General features: G+C 30.5%; 1 long non-coding RNA gene across 1 annotated transcript; it reads right to left on the bottom strand.

Moving 5' to 3' along the window:
- Positions 1 to 3362: 3362 nt before the first annotated feature.
- LOC131631031 (uncharacterized) lies at positions 3363 to 7152 on the bottom strand. The gene is made up of 3 exons (XR_009292590.1): positions 6854 to 7152; positions 6204 to 6268; positions 3363 to 6055 (listed from the first exon to the last, which is right to left on the bottom strand). It is a non-coding gene; the product is annotated as an uncharacterized LOC131631031 (long non-coding RNA).
- Between the last annotated feature and the right edge of the window lie 1527 nt (positions 7153 to 8679).

Raw genomic sequence — 8679 nt, 5'->3', positions numbered from 1 at the left:
TTAGAGTACCATATTATCTTAAGCAAAATTCATATTATTGTTATCATCAAAACTAAGATAATTGATAAGAACAAATCTTGTTCTAACAATTTGCAGTTAACATGACTCTAGACATATAATCATTCACACACTCACCATTTTGCATTTCTAGAATTTCGAAATCCCGGCGTAGCCTTTGGAGTTGAGCTCGTTGAACTCGAGCATTTCCCTGATATTTTCGCTTCATTGAATCCCACAGTGCTTTTGAGGTGGATTTGTTGGTGATTGTTTTCAAAATATTCTTGTCAATAGATTGAAACAGATAATTCTTTGCCTTCAAATCCTTTAGCTTTTTCTCCTCCAAGGTTCGACGTTCCGCTACTGTGAGTGACTTCGGCGTTTTAGGCTTTTCATAGCCTTGCTCCACTAAGCTCCAATACTCCTTTGATCTCAGCAAGTTTTCCATTAGCATGGACCAGTGATCATAGTCTCCATCGAACTTTGGAATACTGAGAAGATTATTACCTTCAGACATGGCTTATTGTTTCCTCTCTTTCTGTGTTTCACTCAACTTCTCTCTCTCTTTTTTTTCTTTTTTTCGATCAGGCCCTTGTGTGAGCTCTGATGCCACTGTTAAAATGAGATAATAGCTGTCAAGCTTGATTTATTGAACGTGAATGAATGGCTTTATATATAGCCAATACAGAAACAGAAAGGGAGTAAAATAAGGACCATGATATGACTAGATCATGGCTATTTCTAAGGAGGAATAAATCAAACAAAGAATCCTATTCCTAATGAATAGGCTTATTCATAATAAGTAAATAACTCTAAGCTTGAATAAGTCAAAACTAACTAACAGTACTATTCTAACATTTTTTTCCTTGTAATGGGCCTTATTCTAATTTGTGATAATGAAAAAAGAAAATATTAATGAAAAAAAATCAATTGATGCAAAAAAAACTTGTATTGAACCCCTTTTTATATATATTTTATATGGTTTTCTTTTAACTCTAAATTAAAATTGAAGATAACAATTAAATAATTATTTAATCATTAGGTCAATCTAAATAGAAATTTAAAGAAAAAAATGCAATTTAATTTATTAATAGGTAAATAAAAATGCAAATGATAAAAAAAAATCAAGATGAAAATATGCAAAATGTAATTAACTAAAATGATGAGAAATTAATTGCGAATTTCATACTAATTAGAAATGCCACGTGTGAAGTTAAACCTTAATCTGGATGCAGATGAATTGATCGATGCTAATGCGAATGAATCATTTTGGAAAAATATTTCTAGACATATATCATTATGTATATTTTATTATCTTTAAATTTCTTAAATATTTGTAGGATAAATCAACAGGTCATTGGCGGTTATGTGTACTTCCAAAGCGTGTTTTGGATATTGGCCAAAAGAATTATTCCATCACTTAAGTCCAGGAGCATCGATCATTAGATATGGCGGTGAAACTTATAGTCCACCTGGAATGGTTAGTCCTCCAATTGGTAGTGGAAGATTGCCACAAGAAAAATACAAATACACGGGTTTTATGAAATATGTTGATATTATTAATTCAGAATATAAAGAAATTGACATAGAACCTAAAAATATGAAGATAAATTAAGTGCGTAATTTAAAATGTTATGACTTATTATATTTTGGTGATCAAGGAAGCTATGTTCATCAAGCTTTTTCTGTACGGTGGGCCGGGTGGAAAGTCGTGTTAATGATTGTATTGCATAATAAAGTTATTTAAGACATTCATAAAACTTACTCAATAAAATTAATGATTTCTCTCTTGTGTTTTATATTTCTCCCAATGTTATAAGTTTTTTATTATAATGGTCTATATACTTTATAATTCTTGAAATCTTACTTGAGTGAGTTCTACCATCTTAAGAATGAGTTCTATAAGCTTTATTTTGGTTTTTTTTTAAAAATGATTTTTATAGTGTTATAAAATTTTGTGAAAAAAATTTTTACATAGAAATTTTTTATAAAAATTTCAAATGAAATTTTTGTTTGAATAGTTATTCTTAAAATGTGATTTTAGGTATTTTATCTATTTACGAAAAAAAAATTTGAATATCAAAATTTCAAAAAATCACTTAATTTTGAAGCTATTTCAAATAGATTTTCATAAAAATCATTTTTGAAATACAACTTTTTGAAAAAATTGTGATTTTAACTAAGTTTTGGTCTTCAATAATCTATGTTTATGTTCTAGATGTCAAAATTAGTGTTTCATTTTAGAAAAAAAGAATATAAAAAACTTGTAGTATTTTAAAAAACGGTTTTGGAAAATCTATTTTAAAAAATACAAAAAAATAATTCATTTTTTTAAATCTGAAACAAACAGGGCCAAAATTTAAAAGCTTAGATGAATGAGCATCTTAAGAATACTATTACAATAGGAAGTGCATCAAATATGTGATTATTCAAGAAGAGTCACACTATAGAAGATATCTTCATAACGATCAAATAGTATGTGCATCTAAAAGTTAATGTATCTAATTTATATATAAACCAGATACGTTAGTTATTCAATAAATCTAAAAAATAAATATTTAATTATAATAAAAAATGGAGGAGGTGCGTTTATTATTTTAATCATTTTTAAAAGTTAAATTTCATTTATGTTAGAAAAATAATTTTAAAATTTAATAGGTACAACATAAAAATTATTAAAATCACCTGATTATCAAATAAATTTTAATTAAATTTTATAAAATTTAAGATGCTGGATATTAAAAAAAATATATGAAATTGTTTGAGTTTTATCAACATTTGATTAAAAAAACACAATGAGGAAGAATTGTACTATTTTGTTCAAACCATTTTTCCCTAAGATTTAATTCGAATTTAAAAATGTTGATATTAAATACAATATATTTATTCTAGGAAATAAGGCCACATTGGTTTTAGCTTGGTTGGATTTTTTTAGAATAACTTTTTTTGAAAATTTATATTGAAACTTATTTTTAACTTTTATAATATTAATTATTATTAGTTTTTTTTCTTTAGATTATGGATTACTAAATTCAAAATAATTTGTTAAATTTAATATAATAATAATAATAATAAAAATATTTTAAAAAATAATTATAAAATATTTGGGGGTTTAAAATAACTGAAGTAATGAACAGAGTTGGGGTTTTTTATATTTTCAAACAATTAAAACGAACATAAAGAAATCGATTACAATTATGATTAACAGATTAATCTACTAATCCGGTAATTCAGACTTATCATCGGTTATTACAATATCAATTCCCTAAGTGAATCCAATTCCTATTTGATTATATCATCGATTAAACAAGCGATATCATTACAATGTGATTTATATTCCTATTTGCTGCATTAAGCATGACGGCTGAAGACTAACAAAGCTAACGAATAAGCTAAGTTAACACACAATTTAAAGAACATCATCGATAATATTTAGTTAACACTATTATATGCAACTCAAATTAAGCAAACAATAGCTGAAAGGAATTGAATTGAATAAATATTGATAATATAATAATCTTAAAGTCTTGATGAAATTCTGAAATAATAGATTAACTGACTCACTTTTCCCTAATGCTCGAATTTACCTAAGTAATAACTAGAATTGGAATTTTACAACCGGCCCACCAAACATAACTTTGTCTGAGAGCTAGCTAATTTATTTTTACTAAGTATGGAACATAATTTGATAATTTAACACATACGCGCTAACAATTGGCTTCTGACGTTAATATAAAACATGTAGATTTTTGTCTTAGCTTTTCAATGCATAATAGAACGCGTCAATTAGATTCTCGTACCTCTAGTTATAATCTTCACATTGAGAAGGTGTCAAAATACAACATATTCTGAAAATAAACAACAAAAATAAAATAAAAACAAATTTAAACTTAACTTTAAAAATATACTAAAAACAATAAAAATAATGAGAGAAGTCCTAAAGTTGTTGTAGCATAAAATAAAAGATGATGTATTAAAATACATGGTCAAATTCTTACACACTTGAACTTTTGTACTCTGAGCAAATCTGAACTGATGTTGATGTTGCTGGTGTAGGGGTTACAAACATTTATGGGGTATAATTCAAATCTCCTATAAAAGAAGTTTAATTACAGAACAAAAGTGGATGAGCCAATGCATTGTCCTAGCTTCAAGTGTAAATTGCTCTTGTGTTGTAAGGTATGTTAGATTATAAGGAACAATGGAGGGAGGGTGGGTATGGGTACTATTGATGAATTAAAATTAGCATTTTGAAATGAGGTATGCGAGAGACTTACTTGCAGAAGAAGGAACAGGGTCCTCAAATTCATCAACTGGTTCATTCAGAAACTCTTAAAACGTTGACTCAGAAGGTTTGGAGGAATTAGAAGGTCCTTCATTAGAATAATAAGTGATTCTTCTCTTGTTCCTAACCAAAGGCTCAACAGTTTCTTCTGGCTCATGAATTTGTCTTGGAGAAGAACTTTTAGACTATGTTTGGGAGTTTGGAGGGGAGGGGAGGGGAGAGGAAGGCTTCCAAAAATGAAAATTTTAAAAAATATAGGAAAATATTTGACATTTTTTTAAAAAATGATTTTGTTTAGAATGATAAAAGAGTCATTATCAGTAGTAAATTTTTAATTTTCAGAATACTATAACAACCTAAAAGATATTTGGAATATTTATATAAGCCCTTCAAAACCCTCCAAAACCCTCATTCAATACAATTTTTGAGTTCCCTCATTTTATGGGATTTTTGGTGTTATGAATAAACTCAAACCCTCCAAAACCCACCTATCCAAAATCTTTTTATCCTTTTCATCAAATTCTTCATATTTTCCAAAGCCCTCCCCTCCCCTTCCCTCCAAACTCCCAAACATAGCCTTACAGTTTGAGGAGAAATACTTGGTGTTTCATTATTCTTGAAGCATCTGTCAGTATAGAAGAACATAGCTTCTGGAGGATCCCTTGAGTTAAACACATTGTTGTCAACCTCAAACAAGAAATCATGATCAATTTCTATTGACTTTGGAGCAGAGTTGTTAATCCCGGATAGCGGAGCGGAGCGGAGCGGCCAACCTCCGGGAATGGGAATAGTGGGAATAGCGGCATCCCGGATAGCGGGATAAATTTTTGTATACTAATAATTATATAATAATCTATAAACCACTCATAAAATATTTATAAAATATAATGTGAAACAAAGAATAATGCTTAATTAAGATTCAAAACATAAAGATTCAAATTAAATTTAATTTTAATAAATAAGTTAAATATTTAATAAATAGACTCAAAAAATATATAATTTGTTTATATATTTTCTTAAGATAATAGATAGATACAAAATTAGTTATAAAAAATAGGAAATAATATAAGATATGATTTTTTTGAATAAATATATAATAAGATTGATACTTAGTTAGTACACTACCACTACCGGTCAAAAACATATACAGTATGTTAACCTAATTATCTCTAACTCCACGGCGGCACAGATCTCACTTCTTCAACCAATCAACCCTAATTCACTTCTTCTTCAACCTCTCTCTCGCTTTGCGTCTCTCTCTCATTCTCAGTCTATGAATCATATCTTGGGAAACCCTAATTCACTTCTTCTTCAACCTCTCTCACTCACTCACTCTCTCTACGAATCAGATTTCACTTCTTCTTCAACCTCTCTCTTGCACAGGGGTGTTTTGTTAATTTTGCCCAGAAAATTGTAAAAAAAAGGTAAAAAAGAACCGGAGCCGCTCCGCCCGGGAATTTTCCACGACTCGGAACCCGGTATAGCGGCTGAAGCGGCCGCTTTCTCATCTCCTGCTCCGCACCCTTCATATCGCGCGGCAGGGTGCTGCTCCGCTACGGAGCGCCGGGATAGCGGCCGGAGCGGCCGGGATTAATAACTCTGCTTTGGAGATGAGATTCATTTATTTCAAACTTGTTCCATTAAAGAATTTTCCACTAGACGTCTTGAGAAAGTCATCTAGACTATGATCAATTAACCTTTCTCAATAACTCTTTCTTGCTTTGTGGAGATGTTCTATATTCTCGGTGCCGTGGTATTGTTTCAGAGACCAAACTAATATCAACAAAGAGAAAAGAGCCTCAATTCAGTTTGATGACATAGATATGAATGAAATGAACTCCGCCTATTTTAAACAAATTTACTACACACAGTACACAGCATTAAGAGTCAAATAACAATATAGGATTTCTTGTTGTATTACCTAGAAAATCTTAGGAGCATGACATATAGATCAACAACATTTTTCTCTGCGCGAAAAATATCAGCCTGCAATATCAAATTCAATATTCGGAGATGAGAGGCCATGCAAAGCAAGTAATGATTTCTCTAACGTAAAACAAAAACATTACCACGTTACATGATGCTGCAGAGTGCAGAAAATAACATGACTGTAAAGTAAAACCAAATCCGATAGCATGAAAACTATGAAATGAGATCTATTACAGTCGTCAATTTGACACATTCATGCATTTTTCATTAAGATTAATCAGTTTAAATCTAAATACTATTTTTAATTTATATTAAATAAAAATGTTTAACTTAAAATTTTAACCGACAACGACTGAAAAAATGTCGAATGTGAATGCGTCAAAGTGATGACTGCAGGGAATACTGGTCCCAAAACTATAGAGTAAAATCAGTGCACGTAATATTTCTTATCAGTCACATATTAAAGAGATAACCTACTATCAAACACTTCAGAATTCAAAATCATAAACAAAGAAGGTAAAATTTTGAATAATATTATCATCAAATTCTCCAATATGAAGTTTGATGAATATAACCTAACAAATACACTGTACAAATTGAAATGCAACAATTCATCTTCTTTTCAATTGAATTGAAATATACCTGTTTGAGGATATTATCAGCGATCCTGTAGTAGAAACGCAGCGAAATCCGATTATCAACATCGAGTTTCTGAGTTCTCGCAGCGATGTTGATCGTCTCCGAAGAACACGTCATCATTATGAATATGGTGATGCGATGATGTGCGTTTCTCGTTCCGACGCAACACCGCCGCGCCGCTCGAGATTAACTTCTCCGATTCGTCGTCAATGGCGGCTTCGGCACGGCACACGGTTGTTCAGATCAGAGGATTCCTTGTCATTTTGGTTTCTCGTGAGGGTAATTATGTCAACACAATCACGATAATTTCTATTTTATTTCAAATAGGTTGGTGAGATAGTTACGTCACCAATTCACTATAGTTGAATTAAAATTAAAATTAATAAATATATCCAAAATGAAAAAAAGGCGTGGATAAAATATATCAAGAAATTATAAGCATGTGGGGTACCAAAAATTTCATCATAAACCATTTTCATATCTCTTTATATACAAGTTTCTTCCTTTGAAAAATAACTTCATACAAAATTAATCTTTAAAAAAATGTTAAATATTCTTTTATATTTTTTTAAATTCTCCTTTCTCAAAATTTTCCTTTTCTAATTCCTTAACAAAAGTTTAAAAAACTTTTAGATTATTATATATATTCTAGGCACCATGGATCCTCTCCTTCCCTCATTTTCTCTCCTTCACCAAAAACAAGTGTAATTAAATTAATGTTATTAAGAAAAATGATAAAAAGAAGAAGAGAGAGAAAATATTAGAGAGACATAGAGAGATAAGTGTGAAGGAGATAGTTGGAGAGAATAAATTGAAGGAGATGATTCAAGTCCATATTCTAGGTGATACTACTATCTTGGAGTTCATATAATATTTGTTATGATTTTATATTTGTATTATAAATTTAACTTCATTATACTATACACTAATGAGTTAACTTCTTACAAAGTCAATGCATTAGTATTTATAGCAACTTATGCATGATATTTACCGTGCATCTCTCTTATGTACATATATATGGTGATCTATATCAGGTTTCTTATACATACAAGCATGGTACAATATTATATATCTCAAACTTCTTTTATAATAATACGCTTTCACAAGTTCAAGGAGGGATGAAGGTCGTGACTTTGAATTTGGTGCGAAGCTCATGGGAAGCAGTTGTGTCAAGTGGTTTTGTGAATGTGTCTGCAACTTGCAAGGAGATGAAAATGTGTTGAATCTTTATTCTCTTAGAGATAAATCTATCACGAACAAAGTGAATATTGAGCTCAATATGCTTTAAGCGAGTTATGCATGTTAGATTTATGTTACCACACATCTCTCCTATGTACATATACATGGTGATCTAATCGGCTTTCTTATACATACAAGCATGGTGCAACATTATATACCTCAAACTACTCTTTTAATACTCTCCCATAAGTTCAAGGAGGGATGAAGGTCGTGACTTTGAACTTGGTGCGAAGCTCATGGAAACCAGTTGTGCTAGGTGATTTCGTGAGTGTGTCTGCAACTTGCAAGGAGATGAAAACGTGTTGAATCTTCATTCTCTTAGAGATAAATCTCTCACAAACAAATTGAATTTCAAGCTCAATGTGCTTTGAACGAGCATGGAGAATATGTGCCAACAACACTGCATTAAGATTATCACAAAGAAAATTATGAGGGAGGAAAGGCATTGCAAGATCAGTGAGGGTGATTTCAGCCAGAGTAAATAATAGTTTGTGTGCGCTAAGGCATGATATTCGGCATTCGTGCTTGGTCAAGCAACAAATGGTTGTTTCTTGGAGCTCTAAGAAACTAAATTTGGGTCAAAGAATATG

This window comes from Vicia villosa, unplaced genomic scaffold (genome assembly GCF_029867415.1).
Source record: "Vicia villosa cultivar HV-30 ecotype Madison, WI unplaced genomic scaffold, Vvil1.0 ctg.000759F_1_1, whole genome shotgun sequence".
In the NCBI taxonomy this organism is placed as follows: Eukaryota; Viridiplantae; Streptophyta; class Magnoliopsida; order Fabales; family Fabaceae; genus Vicia; species Vicia villosa.
This window is presented reverse-complemented; position numbering and strand designations above follow the sequence as displayed.